This window comes from Canis aureus, chromosome 9 (assembly GCF_053574225.1).
Source record: "Canis aureus isolate CA01 chromosome 9, VMU_Caureus_v.1.0, whole genome shotgun sequence".
Classification (NCBI taxonomy): Eukaryota; Metazoa; Chordata; class Mammalia; order Carnivora; family Canidae; genus Canis; species Canis aureus.
The window spans coordinates 23,081,061-23,108,465 of record NC_135619.1 but is presented as its reverse complement, the minus strand read 5'-3'; the positions used below and the strand labels follow the sequence as shown (position 1 = coordinate 23,108,465).

General features: G+C 36.4%; 1 long non-coding RNA gene across 5 annotated transcripts in view; it reads right to left on the bottom strand.

Annotated features, from left to right (window-relative positions):
- The window catches only part of LOC144320506 (uncharacterized), a 148,075-nt gene that overhangs the window by 25,591 nt on the left and 95,079 nt on the right, over window positions 1–27,405 (bottom strand). For 3 of the 5 annotated variants that reach the window (XR_013386130.1, XR_013386128.1, XR_013386132.1), the window contains 2 exons: window positions 24,995–25,088; window positions 2,233–2,299 (listed from right to left, as the gene is read on the bottom strand). This is a non-coding gene — a long non-coding RNA (uncharacterized LOC144320506). Of the gene's footprint in view, window positions 1–2,232; window positions 2,300–20,933; window positions 21,060–24,994; window positions 25,089–27,405 lie in introns of all 5 variants that reach the window. The other 2 variants (XR_013386129.1, XR_013386131.1) reach the window with 1 other exon arrangement.

Sequence of the window (27,405 nt, the reverse complement as noted above, 5' to 3'; positions counted from 1 at the left end):
TAATCTTAAGGACTAGAGGATTTTTATGGAGAGTATGGCACTGGAGAAATATATGGTGGAACATGTGGATGTAATCAGGGGAATTTTAGGTGGAAAAAGCATACGAACAGCAATATGGATACAGAAAATAAAATCTAAAGCGCCACCAGTAGTAGCAAGCCTGTATTGTTGAATATTGATTTTTTAGAAGTGACCAACTTGAAGCAAAGCCAATTCTAGCTTAGAATTTGAGTCAAAATTAAATGTGACAAACAAGGAAATGAGATTTCTCATGTAGTCTCTAAATGAATAAAAATACATTCTCTAATCATGCACTTGTTCTTCTTTCCCCTAGATAGTGTAGTCATGATAAGAAAAGATGTCACATGAGGTAAAAAAAAAAAATGATAAGGAGATATTTTTGTGGTAAAACAGTTACAGAAATAACACAACTATTAGTAAAGCTATATCCTTAAGGTTTGCTTTGATGGTAAAAAGTATAATTGTTAAGGGAATAGTACTCGAAATCATGTGTACGTACTTCTAAATAAAAATGAATGTATCTACCTATACTCATGCCTTCTAAAGATGATGGTCAAGACAAGTGGCAGGAGTCATAGGACTCATTAAGCTGTACCCAGAGTTTAGAGTTTGGTTTTGATAAAGCTATCCTAATTTCAGGATTCCTCTCCTATGCATGTGCAGACATCCATCTGAACCCATCAGCATTGACCTATGGGAATTGGAGGAAGGGAAACTACTGCAGATGGATGATCATTCTACACTCTGTGCCATGAGTAACAAAGTCTCTAGTCTCTGACCCAGGAATCTTTTATCTTTTGCTGATATACATGAACCTGCGGCAGGCTAATTTGTCAGCTTGCAAGTAAGGTAAAATATCAGCCTCTTGACATGCATTAAAAGGCTAAGTGAATTGGTTCAAAAGAGTTACCAGATACATCACTCCATACCCACTGATCTGAGTCTCTGGGAGTAAAACCTGGAGATTTGAATTATTGTCAACCTCCCCAAGTAATTCCTCTAACATACTCTTTCAGAACTACAATTTTAGTACATTATTCATTCTGTCAACTATTCAAAGAAGTCAAATGTCTTTTTATATCTCAAGTGTAGAAAATCAGTGGATGCTGACTGCAAAGAGGTTGGCATGTTACAGACAACAGCACTGCAAGTGATGTCTTCTCTGTTCCAGAATTTAAAAATTAAGTTAGATTTCTCTCAACTAAGGATTTTCTCTTAGCCTCTTGTCTGCAGGACCCTTCTTCTGGTTTATATAGGTAGAGTTCCTAGATGAATGTTGAAAATGCTCACTTGACAGTTCCTAGATATGACAAGCTGATTGCTCTCATTTACTTTGATTCAATGGCCAGATGATCTCAATTTGATAGACTCAATTTTTTTCTGATTTAATTCACTGTTCTTTTTGCCTTCTTTCTCTCTCCATTATTTCCTTTCACATACTCCCATTTTTTCTGAGGTTCAATCACCATTATCTTCTTTTATTTCCTCTTAAAGACTTTCTGCTTTGTCACAATTCAGTACTTCACACATCTGTTTTTCTGCATTATGCATATTTTGCTCGTTTACAGAAAATGGGCAACATACCTATATTCAAGTCAATATATAACTTGTTCATCAAAAGCAGGAGTAAGAATTCCCCTTATCTATCAAACTTATCTGGAGAAGGTACAATTGATGTTGTAAAATCATGTGCAAAGTTATTTTTTCCACGGAAGACCTAGGAGGTGAATCCTGGCTATCGCCTTAATAGAAAACCAATCCACTCATTGCCTTAGCTATTCAAATTGCTTAATTCCAGCAACCTGGGCTGTTACCCCCGACCCTGTTCACCTATAGTTCTTTTTGGCTTCAATAACTTCAAAATTAATAGACTGTTAATAAATACACTCACAATCCACAGTGGATAAAAAGGGATAATTTAAACATGTTATTTTGGAGAACACATTTTATCTAATACAGTGTGGTAAAGCAGCACTAATGCCATGTCTCAGTGGTTCTTGCCAGTTAAGTTGATAATGAGGGTCACAGTGGTCAATTTTGATATATAAGGAATTTTAAAACCATGGAAGGCATTATCTGCTATGAGCGATCTTCACAAAAACAGTATCTATGAATCAAAGTGGGGAAAAAATCCTGGAATAAATATAAAATGCGTTTAAGACGATTGTTTCTGTATAGGCTCAATTATGTATTTCTTTTTTTACCACCTACCAAGTTCTGAAGTTGAAGGCCTGATTTTTTTTTTCAAGTTAATGCCTCATGTTGAATGAGGGTGTATCTGTAAGAGAGAAAAATAACCACATTTTTGTTATCCTTATCTTCCAAAGATTAGTATACCTTTTTTAATCATTCATGAACCATTCAGTATTTATTCTTTTGACAGAGGAAACAGTATCGTTTGAATTTAAAATCAACTTGTTGGAAATAAATTATCTTTGGTCATCTTTGCATTATCTAGAAAGGTGAAAGGATAAAGAACAGTTATCAATTTGGGATCTCATCATATTTATAGTATTTTTAGTTTAGTATAGTCTTTTTTTAAAAAAAGATTTTATTTCTTTATCCATGAGAGACACCCAGAAAGAGAGGCAGAGACATAGGCAGAGGGAGAAGCAGGCTCCATGCAGAAAACCCGATGTGGGACTGGATTATAGGACCGGATCCCAGGACTCTGGGATCACGCCTGAGCCAAAGGCAATGCTCAACCACTTAGCTACCCAGGCGTCCCAGTTTGGTATAGTCTGCAAACAATGCCACAGACCATGTGATATTTGTAATTCAGCCTGGAGTTCTTATGATAGATTAATTATATACTCTCAACTAGGAAAGAGAAGAAATGGAGTCAGTCTTACCCTAAAGATTTTAGTAAGTTGTGTTTTGTTATTATTGCTGTGTAGTTGATGTCATTTTGTTTTATACGGAAGCGGCACCAAAAATACAAATTTATTTCCTTCATCACTATGCAGGAAATATTTTCCGTTTACTTTAGATGATTTTAACATAGGTCTATCATGTTTTCTAAAAAAGCAATGGTTAAAATATGCTCCAATTTTGGTTCAATAGCTCTCTTTCATGATTTAATTAACCCAAAATATCTCATTATGCTTTTGTAAATAAGATCCTGTAAAAACTAGAATGCATTTGAACTGATACCCAGATATTAAAACATTGTTAAATCTTGGGTTTTAATCTATCAGCATTTAGATGATGAGTCAACTGATTTTCACATTTAATAACTTAATTGTGTTAAGAAAAATCAATTTAGGTAATGTGAGATAATTATTTTTAAGAGGCATTCGTTAAAAATACATACCCTATATTAATATACATTTATTCAGTCTGACTTAATTTTATGAAGTCTGCTAATATTTGTGGAATATACTAAATTGAGTTAAGAATCTGTGTTGTGGGTAGCCCTGGTGGCCCAGCAGTTTAGCACCGCCTTCAGCCTGCCCAGGGTGTGATCCTAGGGACCCCGATGGAGTCCCACCTCAGGCTGCCTGCATGGAGCCTGCTTCTCCCTCTGCCTATGTCTTAAAAAAAAAAAAAAAAAAAGAGTCTGTGTTGTGATGTCAGAGGTTGTTTGCAACAGTCACTCTACTTAATAGTTAGGAAGCCTCACACATGTCACTTCAGCCGAGTTTCAATTCTCTTATCTGTAGAGATTGTGTAAAGGGAAAGTGTTTACCTCCAAAGATTGTTTTAAGAATGGTGCCTGTGATCAGTGGAGGAGGCAAGGGGGTTGACCATAGTGCCTACCATTTGATTATTAACTATTATCAAGAGTTATTTTTAACCTCTTTTTAAGAGGTAGGAGTTTTGTGTTCAGGGACTTTTTTTTTTTTAAGATTTTATTTATTTATTTATTCATGAGAGACACAGGGACAGAGGAAGAGACACAGGCAGAGAGGGAGAAGCAGGCTCCCTGTGGGGAATCCAATGCCCACTGGATCCTACCTAGGACGCGGGAATCACGCCCTGAGCTGAAGACAGACGCTCAACCACTGAGCCACCCAGGCGTCCCAGGGACAGGTTTTAAATGTGTTTTAACCATGGAACTATGAGGTTTAATATACTGCATTTTTGGTTTAATAAATGGGATTGAAGATTCTTAATATTTCATTGAAATTGAAATCACAAATAGAACTTAAATTTGCAAGATTACGATTTGGTAGCTTGTGAAGATTTTTTCTTAACATGACATTTTATTTGACTTTAGTCTGGCTGAGTTTTAAAATTAAAAAAGAAAAATCTATAATATGTTGAAAAATCTACACCACCTAAGCTGAATTAGTATTCCATTCTTTGCTTCCATTAGGCATTCTGCACATCTTTATCACATGCTTTAGCACAAGTTTTATCCCTTTTTAAGTACTGCTTTTAGTTTATAAGTTTTATCACATTGTGAGTAATCTAAGGGACAAGATCTTATTTGTATTAGCTCATATTTAACCCTACCTTCTCTATCAATCTGTTTTGTGGTATAAACTATATGGTTTGTAATCATGACATTAGAAATTGAAAATTTACAATTATCATTTTACTGCTTTATTCCTAAGGTCATCATTAATATTATTAGCCAAACAGTTTAAGGCATATGGCAGGTTTGTACTTGTTCTGTCTGGTGACTGAATTGACCCTTTTAGTTTTAATAAAATGACATGATATATGTCTATGCTGAGCATTTAATTGTTAATTAAGGACCTTCCAGAGTTCTCACTTCTTTGTCATAGCAGTCAACAACATTGTATAGCATACTGTTCTGTCTGCTTGAGACACTAAGGACTGAAATGAAAAGAGCTCCTGCTGACACTGTGACCATGGAATGTTAGAGAGAAAAACATTTTTGTATTGAGGTGATATTTTTAGATTTTTTCCCTGACTTTTAGACTATCCTATGCTCTGATACAATGCTCTACCATGTTAGATGGAATAAAAAAAAATCAATAGGACTTATTTTTTTTCCTGAAAAATATGATACGGAGGGCAAATATGGGTTTAGGTAAAAGGCTACATGAAGAGAATCTTCGTACTTAAATCTCTGTTCTAAGGTGGCCACATATTTACTTCATTCAGGGAAGCAAGGAGACCGTAGTCTTTCTTCGGATGGGACTTTTGAATAACAGCCCAAGCAGATAAAAATACAAATATGTGTTACCAAATTAGGTATTTTCTAAAATAAGTATATAGAGATACGTTACAAATTCAACTATATGGGCCTATTAGAAAGTAATCTATAAAATAAAAATGGATGTGTTAAGGTAATGATGCTAAGAGAGATTTATCAATTGTCATGATCTTGGGTGTTTTCCTTTCTTAAATAATTAAAATAAAAACAAATTTCAGAGTCCTCTTATCTGATCCCCTGTTTATAAAGGATCTTTCAGATCTTAGAAACCTTAATAGTATACATTCAATCCTTAGAAAGACTGACCCTAAGATGGACAAGACCTTATTCTTTAACATTAAGTTTTAGATACAATAAAAAGAACTTATTAGAAAGCACATAAATCCATATTTGTTCTAAGGAAATGAATTAACATCCATGTATCTCATATTCAACAGGAAGAAATTAGCAGAAACACCTGCCAGACAGCATTTTATCTATTTTATACTCATTAGTTTAAGGATATTTTATACCATAATTATGCTTCTTAGGCATTTTCAGTTCAATTATTGCATTTGGGCTTAAGATATAAAGTTACATAAAAGAGAAGCAGAGTTGGAAATCATGTATGGTAATAGTTTCATGTAATGTGGGAAAACCTTTAATTAAAGAGAAATGAATTAAATGTGTTCAAGCAACTATATACTTTTAGCTTATAAATCTACTAAAAAGTGTACAAGCAATATTCCTAGTTTTCTATTATTGTACTCCAAATCTATGGCCTAAAACAATAGCAATCACTTATTTTGTTCATGATTCTGTGGGTTGATTGGGCTCAGGTAGGCATTTGTCCCTCTGGATGGCTCACACAATTGCAATCTGAAGGTGGCTGGAGTTGGGGACATCTTGAAAACTTTTCCACTCACATTTCTGGCACCTGACTCGGGGAGATCAAATGGCTAGGAGTACTGCTAGGGATTCCTAGCATTCTGTCTCTGTTTGGTCTTACTCTCTGGTCTCTCCATGCAGCTTCAGGGTAGCTGAACTTTCTACATGGCAGTGAGGCTCCCAGAACAAGTGTCCTAAGAGAGATCCACAGAAACCTCCTACCTGAACATACCTAACCTTCTCTTGGAAGTCACCAGCATTGCTTCCACTATATCCTATTTGCTGACACTGTCAAAAGGCTCAGTTTTTCAAGGGTAAGGGATACTGTTTTTGTCTTTTGATGGAAAGGCGTCAAAGAATTTGCAGACATGTTTTTAAACTACTTCTGTGATATAAATCAGCATTATAGAATTAGACAGCCTATACAATGAAAATGTGAGTTTGTGGAAATCCACAATCCATACTTTAGGAATTGTCTCATCTGAATCATTTCACTAAACAGCATTGTTCAATTTACTGAAGCAGGATTTTCCCAGTGAGATCAAGAAATGGTTGAACTCCTCAGCATGCAGCAATTTTACTGAGCAAGCAACTTTGTATCACCTGATGCTTCTTCTGCTTCCTCAGCAGCTGAGGCATCAATTGTCTTGAATTTCACTTCCATCCAAAGCAATAATGTGTTATTGATGGTGAGACATGCATGCTTGGCATTTAGAAGTCCTGCAAGGTAGCTGTTTTGTTTCTTCCAAACATTAAACTGATTACACAAGATTAAATATAATATTTATTTGAGTCCAAATAACACAGGACTTGGCAGACTGTACAATTAGGGTTTTGAAACAAGTGATTAAAAGAATGATATCCTTTGTCTAATGGCAACATGATTTACAACGTGGATTTTTTATAATTCCACCAACATCTGAGCAAAGCAACTATTGATTTTTTTAAAGTTGGCTGCCATTTAAATGGGGCAATTAGTTAAAGACTAAGAATAAGCAAAATCTTGCAATGCTACTGCTGTTGGTGCCCTGTGACTAATTTGAATCTTTAAGAAGACATGGATTCTAGGTCTCTAGGGAAAAAGCTCAGAGATAATTTTTCAGGGCTGGTGTGCCTGAAGTTACAGGAGAAAACAAGCTCCCTCCAGATCTGCCTTTTAAGGCTAATAACATTCTAATTATAGAGAGTATGGTTGCACTACCAGCTGAAAGCATTTTGTGGATTTAAAAAGCAAATTGAAGTGAAGAAACACAGCTAATGTAACTGTAGCATCTGTGGTTTTCATAGGTTTACTTAGCCAAAACCAATATATATGTCAAGGTGACCCAAACTCTGAGGAGGTTATGTTATCTCAGGTATGTTAATATATTATTTCACAAATGACTATAAAACATTTATTCATGTCCTTGATGATATAAAAAACTCCAAATCACTTTAAGGAATTTTAGAAATACTTCACAATGAAGTTCTCCCTCCCATCAAACATATATTTTTAAAGATTTGATGAAGAGTCTGCTCACATGGGAGCAGAGGGAAGGGGAGGGGCAGAGGAAGAAGCCGACTACCCGCAGGGTAGGGAGCTGGATGTGGGGCTTGATTCCAGGACCCTGGAAGGCAGATGTTTAACCAACTGGGCCTCTCAGGCGCTTCCCAATAAACCTGAATTTTTACAGTATTGTATACTTTTCTACATTTGTTGCATTTGACAACTTGAGGAAATTACTTAACTAGCATATTCATTTCTTGAGCTATGAAATGGAATTTTCACAACTAGAATACTTGTTACACTTAAGACTTCTGCATTTTGAACCTTACTGGGCATTTTAGAACTAGCATTTGACCTTCTAACCTTTGTTTAACTCCTAATCTGTATGAAAGGGTAGTTACAAAATTCATGATTGGCTTAAATTTTCATCATTTTTAAATGAAAAGAGTAATAAAATAGATTACAAATTATAAATGCTTCTTCCCTCTAAAGGATAAATTACAATATGAAGGTCTAGATTATATGGACCAAGAAGGATTTGGAAGCCAATAAGTAATGTTTCAAAGAACAATGTGCATGTATTGCTTGTGATAATTAAAGGGAAACCTCACTGAAGTGGAGTCAGGAGACAGAAGAGGAAGCCACACCCCTCAACATCAGTAAGGAAGAATTGTGAGTTAAAGCCTCCACCAGACATGTCAATTACAGATCCTAACAAGATGACCACCAACAGGAAATAATTAATTACGAGGCCCTAAAGGCAAAGATGTACATTGCCATTCCCTCCAAAAAAAAAATGGCTATCCCTGCAAGTCAGCCATGAAAACCATCATCACCCTGAATTCTTAATTTTCTCCATTGGACTTTTATTCAAAACAACCCCTCCCCTACTTCCTCCTCCTTCTGCATAAGGTAACTTTCCTCTACCTCTTGTTGGAGTTGCCGATGGCTTCACCATCGTTTGCAAATCCTGAATTACAATCCTGAATCAAAGCCATTTTTTTACTGGTAAAATAACTTATTTTTAAAGTTCACATGTTTTTACCTTGTAAAATGACTTTTTGGCTGTGGAAAAGAGAGGGACTGACAACAGAAATGAGGACATAGCATCTTTCGTAGGGAAGCTGCAAGGCAATATGGAAGAAAAAGTTCTGGTAAAATTCTGACACTTCTGACCTTCCTTCTCTTCAGAGTGCAACGTTTCAAAGATAAATATGATTCTTTATAGATTTTATCTGACACATTTCAAAACTCTCTACCGAGAGTGTAATTTAATCATTTTAATGATTAGAGACTATATACAGGTTGTTGAGGGAAACTGAATTTTAAGAAAATCTTAAAGCCCTAAAAAGCTTTCTATGAAGAGAGAAGAGAAAGAAGACGGTTTCATTATTGAATAAGCCCAGAATGTGAGGTGCATCACAGGCAATCCCCTCAAAAAAGGCTGCAAAGACAGAAAGAAATCTTACCCTTTCCAACAACGCAGATACCACTCATTACATACATGTTTGCAAGATAAACAATGGTTCCTCAAGTTACAGCATTCACAGCACCATTTCTCACACAGTTCATCCCAAATTCACTTGGTAGTTGAGATGACAATCTTTTTTTTTTTTTTTTTTTTTTTCCCATTTGGTTAAGGCCAGTTAGCAAACAGATTTCTCCTAGCTTTATAACAGTAAGCAGTAGTATAAGTTGAAGTAAGGGGTCTGCCAAAATAAGGCTCCTGCACCCACCCAGAGACTGGGAGATAGAGGCGCTAGCTTCCTTGATTTCCAAAAAATGGTTTCTAGGTCCTTATAAAATATATTTCTGAGTCCTAAAGTCAGAAGCATATTTAGCTTTAAGAAGATTTGTGTACATTTCATGAGACTGGGAAAGAATTTCTAAATTATCGAAAGTAAATGCTCTCTCTGTAGAACATTTACTTAAACAGGGAGAATTAAGTTTCTATAATTTATATTTGCCCTTACTAGGGAAAGTGCATTCTTACAGCTGAGAGAGAAGTGTCCTATTATATAGTATAAATTAATAATCATTTGTGGATAAAAGGACTAAGAATCAGAGTATAAAAATGATTTTTTATGAAGCTAGGCCTTGACCCCCACTCCAATGTGCTTTTCCATTCACTCTGATTGCCTCTAGGAACAGGAAGAAGTAACACAGTGTGTTCATCCCTTTTCTTCCTCCTCTATGCACCTTCTTTATACATGAGCTCCCCAATTTCCAACGCTCATATCTAATGTTCATGATGACAGATAGACACATTTAGGCCAGGTCTGTTCTTCCATGGGACATGGCAGTAAAATTTCACATACTAATAACTTCATAGAGGAACTTTGCAATGTGGGGAAGTAATGAAATAGGAAATCATACAAGGCTTTCCAATGTATCTAGACTTATTTTTCCCCGGAAAACAATTTCACACAAATGATTCAACTTCATCCTACCCAAAGTAGAAAAGTTTGTGCTCTCTTCTATTTTGACTGTCTCCCTGACAACTGTGACTTGTCATCCTCAGAGACCAATTCTACTCTTGCTAGCATTCTAGAAATAAATGTGGGTTACCTGTACAACTATTATAATCCTAAAATGTCCTTACCACTTTATAAATAAAAGGCAAAAATAATAAATTTAGAGAATTACTTTTGAGTTTCACAAGCCCTATTTCATTTTGGCTAAATATGTTAAAAAAGCTATAATTTTCTTTTGCTTTAAAGGGTTACAAAAAATGTTCCAACTCTCCACCCAGCTACTGGGCTATGTGACCTGACATATAATGCCAACAAAGGCACTAATGTGGAACAAATTTACCTTAATTTCTCAAGTGTGTATCAAGTCATTTAAGCCATCTGCCAAAAGAATGATAGCTCAGACAAGAGCAATATAAATTCACTGATTTTGTTTTAAGTGAAAAACTAGTTCTATTGCCAAATAGTCATAAAAACGAGAGCCAAAAGCAGTACTAGATGGCAAACCTAATAGATAAGAGTTGCAGGGATTGTTACAGAGGGCCATGAGCCAAGGAATATAGGCAGTTTCCAGAAACTGGAAAAAGCAAGAGAATGGATTTTCCCCTGGAGCCTCCATAGGGAATGCAGCCCTGCTTATACTTTGATATTAGGCCTGTGAGATCCATCATCTCAGACTTCAAACTTTTACAACTATATAGTATAATAGATTTATGTTACAAACCACTGAATCTGTGGCAATTTGTTAATAGCAGCAATAGAAAACTAATACAGTAATGTAACCAATATTGAGCACATTTAAATTATCAAGCTAGTTGCCACCATAGGCAACTGGCTCTCAATCCCACTCAGAACTCTAGAACCAAGACAGAACATATGTGTTAGTATTTTTCCACCCAAGTAAGAGTGATAGGTGCTAGAATATTTATCTACCAACTTCTGGAAATCTTTGGTTGAGGGTTGCTCCCGGAGAAGAAGGGAGAGTGTGGTAAATATAGATACTCATGTAGACTTACCTGTGGTTTATAGACTAGGTTATCAAGGTCAAAAAAAAGCCCGAGATAAAGCAAGGCAGTGGCTGACTTTTGAAGATGGGCCGGTATATGTGAAAATAATGAGGGCACATGTAGTATTTAGATCTACTCATGCCCATCATAAATTTTACTCTATCCTGTCATTGATTATTCAATGTAGTGGCTAACCACAATTTCTTTTAAGAGAGAAAGAGAGAGAGAGAGAGAGAGAGAGAGACCTTTGGAGGGTTTGTGCAACAAACTATACCCTCAGTTCTATAGTTGTTACCAAGGTCACAAAATGATATCACCTGTCTCCTCCAGGACCAGTTCTAGATTCTCTACCCTGGATCAGCTCTTCTGCTACTCTAGATTGCTTTTCTAGTAGGCAAACCCAGGTCAATAAACCTGAAGAATTTGAACTTCTGTTTACCCTGATACTATCTGGCCATGACTGCTACAATTTCCATCTACAATTATAACCAGACATGAGAGTACCCAAAGTATTCCTGGTGAATCCTCTAAGCTCCAGATACAGTCATTCTTGATCCCATTAGGGATCAAATTGGGCCAGTTGTTGGGTCAGCAATCTTATCTCCTCATGAAAATCAGAGTTATTTATCCAAGGTAGTATAATAACTCCTTTGTCTGCTAATCTGTGGTCCTAACATGTCCAAAATTGGCCTGGAAAAAAAACATAATTAAGATTAGGGAGATTCCTACTGTGCTACATGATAGAAGCAACCGTTCTGCCTTTAGCAACCAGACCTCTGGCTCAGCAGAGCTGAAATATAAAGGGATGGGAAGCACAATCACAACTGAGTGACTAGTGATTTCCAATACCCCTTTGTCCTCTACTGCAAGAGAAGAAAGTTTCTTTATACCTGGGTCATCAAATCCTTCTGATTTTACATCAGATCTTACGTTGTCAATTTCTTTTATCCATACACTAAGCAGCAAACGAATTGCTTAGTCCTTATATTCACTATTGCCCTCATATCTCTAAATGCTAGACATATTACATAAGCCATAAGATTTTTTTCCAGATTTTCGAGCTTTATGTTTTATTTATTAATATCCACAAGTGAGAGTCATTTTAATTCTGTTCTAACAGCATGCCAGAGCATATCACACAATCATGTTTTTACAGCCTCTGGCCAGCCAGGGAGTGATGTGATCAAGTTCCAGAATTCCATCCTGAGACTCACTTTCCTATGTCCAGCTCCAATGAAAATTATATTAGTTTGGGTTCTCCAGAAGCAGATCCCATGACAAACATCTGGAGGCAAGTTGTTTATTTGGTGAGATGAGGAGGGGAAAAGGAGACACTAAAGAATACATTGACAGACAAATTACCTCTGTGGGCAGGGAGCTCAATCCATTTGAGAAACTCTGAGAGCCTGTAGAGAACACAATGTAAGGGGCACGTAGGTGGCTCAGTGGTTGAGCGTCTGTCTTTGGCTCAGGTCATGATCCCGGGGTCCTGGGATCTAGTCCTGCATCAGGCTCCTGCTTTTCCCTCTGCCTATGGCTCTGCCTCTCATTCTGTGTCTCTCATGAATAAATAAATTAAAAAAAAAAAAAAAAAAAAGGAACACGACCTAATTCAAGTTATCCCACTGAGGGCAACTGCTTGAAAGCTGTTCCAGGTATCATTAATTCTCTTGCACTCTGAGCAGACTAAGCTTGGTGAGAAAGCTCAAAAATCTGGAAAAAAAAAATCTTTAAGCAAATGGAACTTTATATCAGAAGTTACAAGTTGGCCAGTGTACAAGGAAATGATTAAATATGGGGGAAGGACACTGACCGGGCTTGCTATAATCAGTAATATTGCTTCTTAAAACCTACTAGTATAACCACTTCCTTCCCTTGGTGATTTTTCTTCCTCCAACCCACGGATGACATATAGGTAAATAAGTAAATAAATAAATAAATAAATAAATAAATAAATAAAAGACCATCTTCTCTGCTTATGTACATATATATTTTTGGCTCCATTTTTCTTGAAATTCCAGATTTCACACAAAAATGTCCTGAGCCCATCTAGAATTAGAGACCACCATTTCCGCCCATTTCTGCAGTAGATGATTAGGATTGCTATGTCAATATAGAGGGGTTGAATCTTTTTTTTTTTTTTAAGATTTTATTTATTTATTTGCTCATGAGAAACACAGAGAGACAGACAGACAGACAGACAGAGGGAGAGCAGGCTCCCTGCAAGGAGCTCGATGCAGGACTTGATCCTGGACTCTGGATCCAGGATCACGCCCTGAGCCGAAGGCAGACGCTCAACCGCTGAACCACCCAGGCATCCCTAGAGGTGTTGAATCTAACCCTAAGCATCCCTGTTGATATGAGAATCACAAATTGTGTTTGCCATGGAATCCCAGGTTAAATTGGCATCTGAAATTATCTTTACCAAATTTCTTTGCTCCTTTTGCCAATAGTTATAGTCATCTTAAACATTTTCTTTCTACCTACCCCGAGACTTATGGTGACAGAGTTTATACTGGCTGGGACCTATTTTGGTTACTATGTCAAAAGCATAGCATAAGTAGTTATTCCTTAGGAGATCCAGATTTTACCACTTTTTTTAGTTTAACGTTTGATATGATAGCAGCAGACTTCCTGCAGTGCTATTCATCATGGTGGCTACAGATTCCAGTCCTTTTTCAAAAGCACTAAAAGATACATTCCCTGGTTGTCAAAAATTCTTCTTTTTCAAATATTTTCCCAACCTTCTGAAACCTCAAGCAAATATCAATAACCTACAAATACACAGGGATGACCTTTGGAGAACTCAAAAATTAGATGTTGGTTTTTCATGAAGGATTCTCAACCAGTTTCCTAAGATTCTTATTCTGAAAAAGGGTATTATCCTTTCAATTTGTTCTTTAATTCACATGTAAATTGTTTTTTTTTTGTATTTACTTTTTAAATATATTGTCACATATGCATGGCATATGTTAATTTGTAAATGAAAAATATTTTTAAAAAATAACTTGTCTATCTCAATTCAAATCAAATTTTGGGTTGGGAGAGTGGTCTTTCTTCGTGAAAACTTTTTCTTCTATACTGAAATATTTAAGTACAATAAAATCTACATGACAGTGTGGATTTGTGGAGGTTGTATATGAAATGATAATTTCTCCAGTTCAGCTAATGTTCAATCAAATAAATATATGTGGGTGACAATAGCTTTAGGCTAACACCCAATAAACATTTGAAATACAAATTTTAAAACATAATTATACATCATACATAAGCATATGTGGTAAGTCAAATAACCGCCCTCCAAAATATCAAGGTCCTCATTTCTTGAACCTCTATGAATGTTACATTAAATGGCCAGCAAGGTCTTTACAAGCATGATTTAATTTAGAATCTGGAGATGCGATTACATTTAAGTAATATAGAATAATCTGAACAAGTGTCCTTATAAAAAGCAGGTAGAGGAAGATTTGATTGCAGAAGAGGAGGAAATATAATGCAACAAAGGAGTCAGGAGTAAAGAAATGCAGATACTTCCAGAAGCTAGAAAAAGAAACAGATTTTCCTGCAACCCTCCAGAGACCCAGCCCTCTGACACCTTGCTTTTAGAACCGTTAAGACTGGGATCCCTGGGTGGCACAGTGGTTTGGCGCCTGCCTTTGGCCCAGGGTGCGATCCTGGAGACCCGGGATCGAATCCCACATCAGGCTCCCGGTGCATGGAGCCTGCTTATCCCTCTGCCTATGTCTCTGCCTCTCTTTCTCTCTCTCTCTGTGACTATCATAAATAAATTTTTAAAAATTAAAAAAATTATTAGAACCGTTAAGACTCATTTTGGACTTCTGGCTTCCAGAACTGCAAGATAATAAACATGTGTTCTAAGCCATTAAGTCTAGTAATTTGTTATAGCAACCATAAGAAACCAATACAACACACAAATACATTCTGAAACAACGGAAACAAAGCCACCAGGATGCGAAGCAGGAAACAGGATTTTAGTTGCCGAAATTGTATTACAAAGGTAGGAAATGAAATTTCCAGTATTTATATGAATAAAAGGACTAAAACTGAAAACACCTTCATTTTTTAAAAAATATTTTATTTATCCATTCATGATAGACATAGAGAGAGAGGCAGAGTTACAGGCAGAGGGAGAAGCAGGCTCCACGCAGGGAGCCCGACGTGGGACTCGATCCCAGGACTCCGGTATCACACCCGGGCCAAAGGCAGGCGCTAAACCACTGAGCCACCCAGGGATCCCCTGAAAACACCTTCAGATATGGAAAGCCTCCATATCTAACACATCTCTCTAATGCTTCATAAATGAAAAATAATACCCTAAACGTTAACTGAAGTCCTAATAACTGATTTTAGGCAAAATAATGAATATTGATTACATATTCCTTCTACAACTTTTTGTTAAGCAGTCCTTTCTACAAAAGCTTTGTGGTTTCCATTCGCTCTTACTGTCCTCCTATTCAGAAAGAATGGAATATATGGATCCTCCAAAACTTGCAAGTCGATGATGGTTAGCTTTAATTTTTCTTTAAGATTTTATTTATTTATTCAGGAGTGACAGAGAGAGAGAGAGAAAGAGAGAGAGAGAGGCAGAGAAATAGGCAGAGGGAGAAGCAGACTCCATGCAGGGAGCCTGACGTGGAACTCAATCCTGGGACTCCAGGACCATACCCTGGGCCAAAGGCAGGCACTAAACCGCTGAGCCATCCAGGGATCCCCTCGTTTTAATTTTAATATAGGTCATAACCTTAGCTTAGAATGGTAGAATGCTTTTCATTTGATTTGAAGAGGCAAACATCTCTGATTAGAGTGATTCCTAAGGGTCTCTAAAATTACAACTAGAAATAAACTGCCAAATCTGCATCAATTCAAGACCACCTATGGCCAAATGGAATAGTATTAGCTTACAGGAGCCTGGGTGATCTGGAATACTAGATATGTCCTATAGAAGAAGCAAAAATAAAATTATGAAGCTTTACATCATAGACTGGAATCTGTCCAATAAGTTAGAAAACCCTGACAAAAGTCTTTTCTTTTCTTAAATATGTGTCCCAGAGGAGTGAATTCTGGACTAGTTTTGATGTGCTAACAGGAACAAAAAACGCAGATCCATTGTGAAGGGTAAGGATGAGAGCAGCTACTTCCCAGGGCTTAGCTGTAGACAACACTGTCCCACCAATGAGGCATAAAAGCATGCTAGATCAAGCATGAGTATTGGGGTGCCTGGGTGGCTCAGTCAGTTAAGCAGCAGACTCTGGTTTTGGCCCAGGTCATGATCTCAGATTCCTGGGACCATGCCCCATTTTGGGTTCCATCCTCAGCAAGCAGTCTACTTGTGGGTCCTCTCTCCCTCTTCCTTTGCCCCCCTCATGCTCTGTCTCTAAAACAAACAAACGAATGAATGAATGAATAAATAAATAAATAAATAAATAAATAAATAAATAAATAAATAACACAAGTGTCTATGATGGATCAAACAGTTTCACTTTCTTCTTAAGTCCACAGTGAGTTGCACTAAAAGGTAAAGAGGGAATTGGAGAATTCAGTATGGGAATGTCAAGAAGGGGAGAGTAGATGACAAAATAAATTCTAAGTGGGCTCTATATTGTGCCTTTTTTTATAAGAAAGAGACCATGGATCAGTCAGTACATCAGCTTTTACATACATGGGGATTCAAATAGATTCATAACAAAAATAATTACAGATAATTAGCACTCAATATTCTATTTCTAATCAACTTGAATCTGAAGAAATGAGATTTCTATGCCTCTCCTAGCTTCTAAGAGATAAATGAAAAAAAAGACTCTTAAATATAGACAGCTAGTGGTTATCACACAAGTGGGTGAGGTGATGGGTGAAATAGGTGAGGGGGATTAAGAGTACACTTATGTATAGAACTATGGATAGAATTTTTTGAATCACTGTAATGTATGCCAGAAACAAATATAACACTGCAATTATGCTGGAATTAATAAAAACACAAAACAAAAAGTTAAGCTGTTCTAAAGGCATGGTTTTGAGAATAGGGTTTCAGGAGTTTTAGATAGTGTTCTAAGAAAGAAATGTGCTTTCATTTGGAAAGTGGAAACTAAAGAGTTTCAGAAACTAGAGACCAGTTGGGGATTTTGTAATCAGGAATCTACATGGATCTCCCACTTCTCAGTTTCAATCTTGTTTGCTAGATTTTTAAATTTGGTTTCCAGAGATTATTGTCTGACCATGACCAATGGAGAGGTAGAATAGAATAAAAATAAAGGATCAATAAAAAATAATAATAATAAAAATAAAGGATCAAGTACTAGGGAAGGAATAATATCAAGGCAAAACCTCAGTTTTAAATAAAGTAACTACTTAGTCACTTATTCCTCTCTGCTCCGTAGCAGTTCTACACCTGCATCAGTGGTTTATTCCCCTACAATATCCACAGGGGAATTATGAGCTTGAACTGGAAGGTGTGGTGATAGATGCCTCCATACACATGAATTATAAGCTCAATGCATTCATGGCATTGAGATTGCAATGATTTGTTCCCTAGCGAGAGATGAGACACCAGAGGTTTTAGAAAAGAGCACTACAAGAAGCTCCAAACAAAAAGCAGGTCAAATTATGAAGTGCTATAAATCAGGATGGAGGACAGGAATTAACCCAAAATGACTAAAGAAAGAACCTAAAAGCCTAGTTGTAATTCAAACAGTTGGAGGAAGTACAGCCCTGGACAGAATGTTTTCCAAATTTCTACAAACATCTTTATGAAGATACAAAGTTAAAATTTAAACGATACTAAAACCAAAGCCTTCAACTTACATGCAACCTATATCTGATCTGTAGCAGAGTTTGTGAAAATACCTAGCATTATACTCAGGCTTCATTTTGGCCTTTGAAGATAAAAATACATTTAACCTTCCCATTCCTGGTCCCTTCCCCCAGTCACTGAATACGACACTAAAGCTATCTTTTATATATTTTTTTAAGATTTTATTTATTTATTTATGAGAGACGGAGAGAGAGAGAGAGGCATTTATGAGAGATGGAGAGAGAGAGAGAGAGAGAGCGGCAGAGACACAGGCAGAGGGAGAAGCAGGCTCCATGCAGGAAGCCCAACGTGGGACTCGATCCCAGGTCTCCAGGATCACACCCTGGACTGAAGGCAGCACTAAACCGCTGAGCCACCCAGGCTGCCCTACACTAAAGCTTTCTGAAGGTCAACTAAATTAACAGCTGTACCTGATTATGTATTATTTTATTGTGAGGATATATGCATGCTATTTGCACCCTTAGTTCCCAGCTTCCTCCAGAAGTTCTACTTCCATATATTCAATTTTCAGAAGCAGAAAGTGGGTTTAACAAGCTACAAGGGATGGTTTTATTGCATTTTGGGAATAAAATTATTATGTGTGGATGAGAAGGAAAATCTTCCTATCAATCCTGAAGATGGTAGATTCCATACAGTTGGAAACTTGGACTGGAGCTGCATGTATCATTTCATATTTGAAATATACACAAGTAGCTGCAACTAGAAACAGAGAGCGACAAACACACACACACACACACACACACATACACACCTCTACTGGTAAACACTGTTGTGGGGTGATCTCTCCTCATTAAGAAACAAAAAATGGGTTCCATAAACTATTATGCTTAGTACTGAAGGAAAAAAAAAAAGCATCATACAGAAGAAGCAGGCACAGATTATCTCAAAAGGGCAAATTTTGCTGTAAATCTGTAAGGGCTCTGAAGTGTGAAGGGAAGGCTACCAAATCAGCATCCATTCCCCTTGAGCCTAATTCTTCCCAATTCAGTGGTGTAATCAAGTTCATAAGCATCCAGTAACGTTGCTCAGTGTAGTTTTGACAGTAACTAAAGAGTGACTAGTCTATTTACTCTACGTTTATATCATACCAAGAGAAGATGCAATTTAAATGGTTTGGTTCTACTCGTAAAGATCTATATTAAACACAGTTTGAAGCAGTTGTCAAGGATACTAAAATAGCATATTTGGAGAACCCAGATCACGGAATATCTTAACTCTGAAACAGCCACCTACTATTTAAACTAGTTTCCCCAGGGAGAAAGGAAGAAGGAGCACCCATGCCAACTCATGCTCTTTCTTCTTAAAATGCCATTGCCTAAACTCAAGTCTCATTTACTGTGAGTCAATTATACCCAGAGACTTTAAGGACTCCTTATGCCTAATCTAATTTTTGCCAAATATCTAAAGTACTACTTAGTTTAAGTGGCTGACTTTCTCTGCTTAAACTAGACCCTCAAACTTTGGCTCTGCCTTATCAGTGTTTTCATAGCAAAAGAAAATACCTTTCAACAAGGTGGGGTTAGAATCTACCCTCCAGTCAAAAATCCACGCACAACTTTACTCTCCAAAAGCTTAATACCCTACTGTTCACTAGAAGCCTTGCTGATAATGAACAACTGATTAACACATTTTATGTATTATGTTCTACAGTCTTACAACAAAGCAAGCTAAAAAAATGTTGAGAAAATCCTGAGAAAATACATTTATAGTTCTGCACTGTATTTATAAAAAGATCTGCAATATAAGAGGACCTGCACAGTTCAAACACTGTTAGTTCATTCCTAAGTCCAAAGGCACAGCTGACATATCTGTTTCAAGCATTCTTTAGCCATTTAGGCTATTGTTTTAGGTCCGGAGGAAAAGTTGGCAGAGAGCATTGTCTCACAAACAAGGCAGGACCAGCTTTCTTTCCACTGTCACACCTGCATTTGGTCATTACCACTGTAAACCTCCATCGAATACCCTTATCCATCAAAGGCAAGGCAGACTCTATCCCTCTAGCTCAACAAACATTCCTGGATTTTATTAAATCTTTTGGAGAGAGCAGGCTTGGAAAAGCACAGGAAGTTTCAACTGCAATGGGTAACACATAGGTCAGGTTCAACCTGGGGTATTATTCTGCTCTTTTCAGAGTAGACGATGGGAACTGGTGGGGAGACGACACTCAACAGGAAAATGGAAATACTTCGAACCTTTCTAAGGCTACTTCCTCTGGGCCTTTGTGTCCAGCAGAGACTAATGAGACTAACCATTAACCCCCTCAAGATATTTTGACAATTTCTTAGTGTTTTCCCATACCCAGAGACGTCTAAAAGGGATCAGAGCAGGATATTTTTTCCATTTAGTTTACCTCAAGGCCACACTGTACATCCAGCTAAGTTACACACTTTTGTTTTTCTTTTAAATTATATCAGCTAAATAATACAACAAACTCACAGGGTAACACAATGAGCCCTAGGTTGCCATACAACTAAATCACTATCTGTCTACCTATGTATCTTGTATCAAGTGTGAAATGCCTCAAGTTCACTAAGACTTTGTAAAAAAATAAAATAAAAAACATAATGGGAACATTTTCACTATTTGATTCTCATGTAAATCACTTTCTTGGGGACTTCACGTACTCAATATGCCAAAAATTCTAGAAATTTTATCTCCAAACCAGACTACTAAGATTTCAACTCCTATGTCTCACTATCTCCTTGATATTTATACTTAGATGCCTAATAGACCTCTCATATCTAATGTGCTTATGACATTTAGCCCCCAAATCTCCAAAATGGCTCTAGTGAATTGCACCCCTATAGCATTTAGAGACTGCTGCCATATTGATTCTGAGTAGGGTCATGTGATTTCCTTAATCCAATAAACACTGAGGAAGTGGGATTGTCCAATTTCAAGTTCTAAACGTTATGAGGGCCTAGCAAGTTCTGGTATTGTGCTTTTGTGCCCTGTGCCATCATTTAAGCAGTCCAGCTACTGGGCCAGAGAGACCAAGTAGAGACATGAAATCGCCCTATAGAGAAAAGCTTACCACTGGGTGTTATTCTGTATGTTGGCAAATTGAACACCAATAAAAAATAAATTTATTATTAAAAAAAAAAAGAGAGAGAGAGAAGCCTACCTGGCCTCCATGTCCTAGATTTCCAGCCATCCATAGAGAAATACTAGGCATTTGAATAAAGCCATATTGGATATTTCAGCCAGGTCAGTTTCTGGTACATCCTAATGAGACTCCAAAGGTGACAATCTAAAATTCCATAGTTGAACCTAAATCATTCTTCAGAAATATGAAATATCATAAAATGGTTATTGTACCCCAGCATGATTTGGGGTATAATTTATGTAGCAATTGATAACCTCATCATGTCTAAGGAACATTCTCATTTGGATGCTTAAGAGACATATTAACCTGACATGTTCTTCCCACCTAATCATTCCATACCCAGGATTTCTCATTTTAGGTTATGGCAACTTTTTTTTTTTTTCCTGTGGCCATTTATTCCTCATTCTGCATCATCATCTATCAGATCATTCTTCAGTCTCTATTTTCAAAATGCATCCAAAGTCCAATCACTTTTTGCTACATTCAAACCTAACACTCTTCCCTAACCCATCATCATGTCTACCTGGATTATTCTAGTAACCTAACAAATTTCCCTGTTTCTACTCTTGCCCTGCTATAGTCTATTCACAACACATAGCAGTTAATCTTTCAGTAAGTAAATCATAACATCACTGCTCTTTCCCAAATGCCTCATTTCAAAAACCAAAGTGTTTATAATTGCTTAAAAGCCCACATTATTTATTCCCCATCTCCAAACTTCCCAATCATTTTTCTAAATCTTTATTTTTTTTTAATTTTTATTTATTTATGATAGTCACAGAGAGAGAGAGAGAGAGGCAGAGACACAGGCAGAAGGAGAAGCAGGCTCCATGCACCGGGAGCCCGACGTGGGATTCGATCCAGGGTCTCCAGGATCGCGCCCTGGGCCAAAGGCAGGCGCCAAACCACTGCGCCACCCAGGGATCCCAAATTTTTTTAAATCTTTATTTTTTTTAAATTTTTATTTATTTCCAATCATCTTTCTAATTCTCCCATTTTCACTCTGCTCCAGCCTTCTGAACCCACTGATATTCTTCAGTCTTGTCTGGAACATTCTCAGTTTGGGGTCTTTTCACCAGTTCTTCTCTATGCCTGAAATTCTCCTCAAAAATCACTCATCCCTCAAGCAATAGTTCAAATGCCTCCTTCATGAGATCTATTATGAACAGGCTATTCAAATTGCAACTTTTTCCCCCAAATACCACAGATTCCACTTTTACTACTTTTTTCCTTCCCCCCAGAGCACCCATCCAATAGACTAATTATGTACTTACCACAGTGGTGGTTTTTAGAGTATCCCTTGCTAGAATATAAACTACCTAAGGATGGGAATCTCTATTGACTCAATAATACACCCCTCACACATTCTATGGAATGTAGTAGGCAAATCAAATATTTGTCAAATTAAGTATGACTCAATGCCCAATACTTATGACATTAATAGAAACTACATGTATTTAAAATTATAGTAAAATTGGTATAAAATATCTATTATTACTTCATGACTGACACTGGCTCTAAGTTGTCTTTGTAGGATTCACTCATATCGTGTATCTAGTTGTAAATCATTATTCCTCGTTGCTACATAGTATTTCACTGCATGACTATAGCAAAATCTATTCTACTCCTGATGGAGATCGAGTAATTTTCAGGTTATTTTCAATATGGATATTGTATTAGTTTGGTAGGGCTGTTTTAACAAAATATAGGACAGTGGCTTAAACAACAAATTTATTTCCTCACAGTTCTGGAGGTTGTAAGTCTAAGACCAAAGTGCCAGCAGGTCTGATTTCTCCTGATGCCTCTCTCCTCAGCTTGATGATGGTCATTTTTCTAATTGTGTCCTCACATGGCCTTTTTGTGGTACATGCATCCCCCGTGTCTCTACCTTTTCTTATAAGGACACCAGTGATACTGGATTTGGCACTACCCATATGACCCCACTTAGCTTTATCTCTTCAAAGGTCTTATTTCTCAATACAGCCGCACTGGGGTTAGGACTTCAATATAGTAAATTGGGAGAGAAGACACTTCAGTCCATATCAAGAGGTATATTACAAACTATAATACAAATGTATTGTGATGAACATTCTGTTATGTATTTTGGTGACCCTATATACCTATGTTTCAGGTGCTTCTAAGAAGGAATTTCTGGATTATATATCAGTTTTCAGATGTAATTGACCTTCCCAGACAGTGTTTCAAAGTATCTGTAGCAATATTCTCTACGATCAGAAGCACTTGAGAGTACTGATTGCTCCACATGCATTAATATACATTAAGATGATCTTTAAAACCTGAGAGCAGTCCCTAGCCAACATTCAATGAGAAAACAAGAACCTGGGTTCTATAGGCACTGACTTTTTCCAGTCACTGAATGAGCTAAGAGGACCACCCCAGGCTATACAAAAGAACACAGCTTGACTGACAACTTGAACACAACCTTGTGAAACCCTAAGCAGAGGGCCCAGGGAGATGATATTCATGCTCCTGGTCAATAGCAACTGCAACATAATAAACACATGTTGTTTTGAGGTACTAAGTTTGTGATAATTTGTTTATAAAACAACAAATAGAACTTCACATACCTCTTTCTTTTAGAAAAATATTTTCCAATTCACCAATTTACCCTTCATCATACTTAATATCTGTTAATAGCCTTTGAGCTGTTGGTATTTAGTTACTTGGTTTCTTGAAGGACATATTAATGGGTTTTATCATTTTAACTCACCAGTTATTTTCCTTCAGAACATTAAATATACTAATCTTAGTCTGATCTTCACTGTTTAAGGCATAAGTCCCATCTTATTTTTATACCATCAGAACACATCATTTTGTTTTTCTTGCTTTTAAGATTTATTCATATTTGTTTTTCATAAGTCTCAATATTTGATAGTTTGAAATTGTTTCTTCTTATTTTCTCTATATATTACTTCTATCTTCTTTCCCCTCTCCTTGCTAGGACTCCAAGTATATATATTAGACTTTTTCCCTGTACTTCATATGTCCTTTGCACAATTTCCAGTGTTTTTTATTCTTTTTCTCTGGATATTTTCTTCTGATGTCTTATACTGTACTTACTTGCTTTTTAACTATAGTTTAACTATAGTTAATCTTTTAGAACATAACCTATTCATTGAGTTATCAATTCCATTTAGTTCTTTTCAATAGTTGTCAGGTCTTGACTTAAATTCTCAATTTTGTCTTACTTCCCTAATCACAAACTTTTTATCCTACCGCACCCTGGATTCACAGGGATTTTTTATTGTCTATAATGTCTTTTGATTTGCCAACTGAAGTTCATGTTTCTACATATGCTTGATTATTATTTTATTAAAAACATTCACTGTATTTTTTTTAATATAGAGAGATAATTTGAGGTTTTGGATGAAGTTGTCATCCTATTTTGGGGCAAGCATCTTGCCCCAAGAGTAGGATGTTCACAATGACAGAATATATTAAGTCTAGTGGTTAATAATGGCTGCTCCATTTTGGTAGGCCTTGAATTCCAAATTCTTCCCCCCGATGCTTGAATCCTCGTGGATAGTCATCAGTCTCTCAACTTCTCAGCCACAATTACGGAACTGGAAGAAACTTTGAACTAAAAGTAATTCTATTAGAATTACCAGAGTTCCTTCCTTTTTCTCACTTTGTTTCTCCAATTTCTCACTGATTTGTTAGCTCCTCCTAGACCTCTAAGAAAAATCATTAAAAATTAACTTCTTTCAATTTCCTTAGCTATTCTCAAGAGGAGAGTTGGTTGAAACCACATTCTCACTGTAAAGAGAAGAATCTTAATGTAATTATTTTACATGACTGAATGATCAAGTAATCATTCTTAGAAAAAGCTACATGTTCCAGGATAGGTAAAATAATTAACCCAGTATAGTTGTATAAAAGAAGAACATTTATATAGAATGCAGTTCATCTATTTGCCTTCATAAGGTTCTACACACTTAGTCTGGGCTAATTTATAAACACCTCCAAGAAAAAAAAGAAGTTCTCCAATATACCTGAAGAATTTTTCCCATTCAAAACACTATTTATGAATAATTAAAATATTTTATGTTGATACTTACACCCAATACATTGTAGCCAGCATCAGACCTTATCATCATGTGGAAAACACATCCAAACTGAGTTTTCTCCCTTAACCTTGTACACATATCAAAGCTACCTGATACAAATAGAAAGAGAGGCAAATATTGATCATTTTAGGGCTTGAAGGATTCTAAAGTGGATAGCTCAACATTTGATTGAATAATTCCCTAAGGCATGACAAAAAATAAGTGAAGTGACTGCAAGACTTAGCTGTGTTCTTTTTTTTTCTTTGATAAGTGGCCTATTCTTTTGTAATAGTAACACTTTGAACTGTTTCAGAGCAATTTAATAGCTATTAGCTCTTTTTTATCCTCAAGGTAGGAAGAACAAGTGTTATTATCCAGAGAGGTTAGGTGAACTGAGAAGATCACAGAGCAAATTAGTGCATAGCAGAGACAAGAAATTCTTCTTAGTGTTTTTCCATTATATCATTATACCACATTTCTCCCTTGTGATGTTATAGGATACATGACACAAATGTATACATACAATAGTGAGAAAACGAATTTCCCCTTACACACAAACTCTACTGTTAACAGCCACTTCAATTCATGAAAAAAAATATCTTAAGAGATGCAGTCGATTAAAACCACAATAAGTGTTGTTCTCGGCACAAACAGCTGTTCAAACAGTATTCCAAAGGGACAGACAATATTACAAAGAGACACTCTAGAGTAACATGAATGGAGAGATGAGGAGGCAAATGAGGGAGCAACTGAAGTATATCAAAAAAGCAAGAAAACTTCAAGAGCCAATAGAAAGGCTAAAAACTCGATTTATCAGATCTATAATATGCAGACTTCCAAAGAGGCTAACTTTGGGCTGTTCAGATTCTTGCAGTAAAGGCCTTTATTGGTATGTTTACATTTATCAATATATTTATCTTTCTCTTCAGCTATTCAAAGATATTAGAATGATTTTTTTTTAAGGCCTCCCTCTTTTACCATCATCATTGCTCTAGGCATGTAGGATATATAAGCGAATGTTCAATATTCTTTTAGAAAACCACTAATTGGCCATCTTTATCATACCATTATGATTTTGTAAATGCAGTATTTATTTGCCTTAATCATGTAATTGCTAATATTTTGCTATTCTTCTTTGCATTTTAGAACTTCCAAATCCAATTTTTAAAAATATAAACCTCAAATTTTAAAGTTTTTAGTCAAATTCCAGCTTCTCAATATACAGTGTGATATTAGTTTGGGGTGTATAAAAGTGTTGAACTGATATTTTGTACAACACCCCGGGCTCATCACAAGTGCATTTTCTTAATCTACATCATCTTTATTACCTATCCGCCCCCCAACTCCCTTCTGGTAACCATCAGTTCTCTATAGCTAAGTCTGTTTCTTGCTTTGCCCTCTTTTTCCCCCCTCTTTGCTCATTTCTTATATTCCACACATAATATTTCTTATGTTTAGAAGAGCCTATATTGAGAATTTGGTTTGCCTAAAAATAGTTTCTTCTACAATATTAAAATAGTTTCCTCAATACATAGTTTTAAGCTTTTTTTTTTCTTCTTATAGTTGAATGGTAGATAGGACTTCTTGTTTCTATTATTGCTTTTGAGAAATTAAATGTTAATCTAGTTTTTATTCTTCTTAGGCTGTTTTTAAGATCATTTACCTTTGATGTTCTGTAGCTTGACTAGCTATCATAATCCATTCAGGTTACTTTCTAATTGTATTTTAGTTCTAGAAAGTGGTTCTTTTTCAAATGTTTGGCTATTTATGAGGTGCTACTTATTTCATGTTTAAGATATTTTATTAAAATATGAAATGCATTTATAAGCTAATTCTATACTCTGGACTCAATAACAGACGTGCAATTTTTGGTGCATGATTGTGCAGTTGGTTATTTCTCTGGACTCAGTCATGGTGATTGGTTTTCTCATGTGTTTTTTGTCTGTGGTTTTATTGCAAGCTATCTTCCTTAAACTTTTATCTGTGGGATAATTTACAGCCTGGATGTGAAATAACTCCATTGAGGATTTGCTTCTGTTTGGTAATTGAAGCCACTTTAAATTTTTGGCAGCACACTGTTCAGGACACAGAAAATATAAATTCCAGAAGGTTCTGGTGAAAATGGTGACGTAGGAAGATCCTGAACAGACCTCCACCCACAGACCCACTGAAGCTATAGCTACATATGGAAAATTCCCTTTAAAAAATGCAAAGGCTAAATAACAGCTACACATTGGACAAATGGAAGAAAACTGAGAAGTGGATTCAGAGGCTGCAACAGAATCTCACAATAAACCCCACTCCTGGTGCAAGGATACACAGTCTCGGGAGAATGCAAAACTAGAAACATGTCTCTGAAGATCCAAGGATTCAAACCCCACATCAGGCACCTGAACATTTATGACACTTGAGAGACAAGCTCT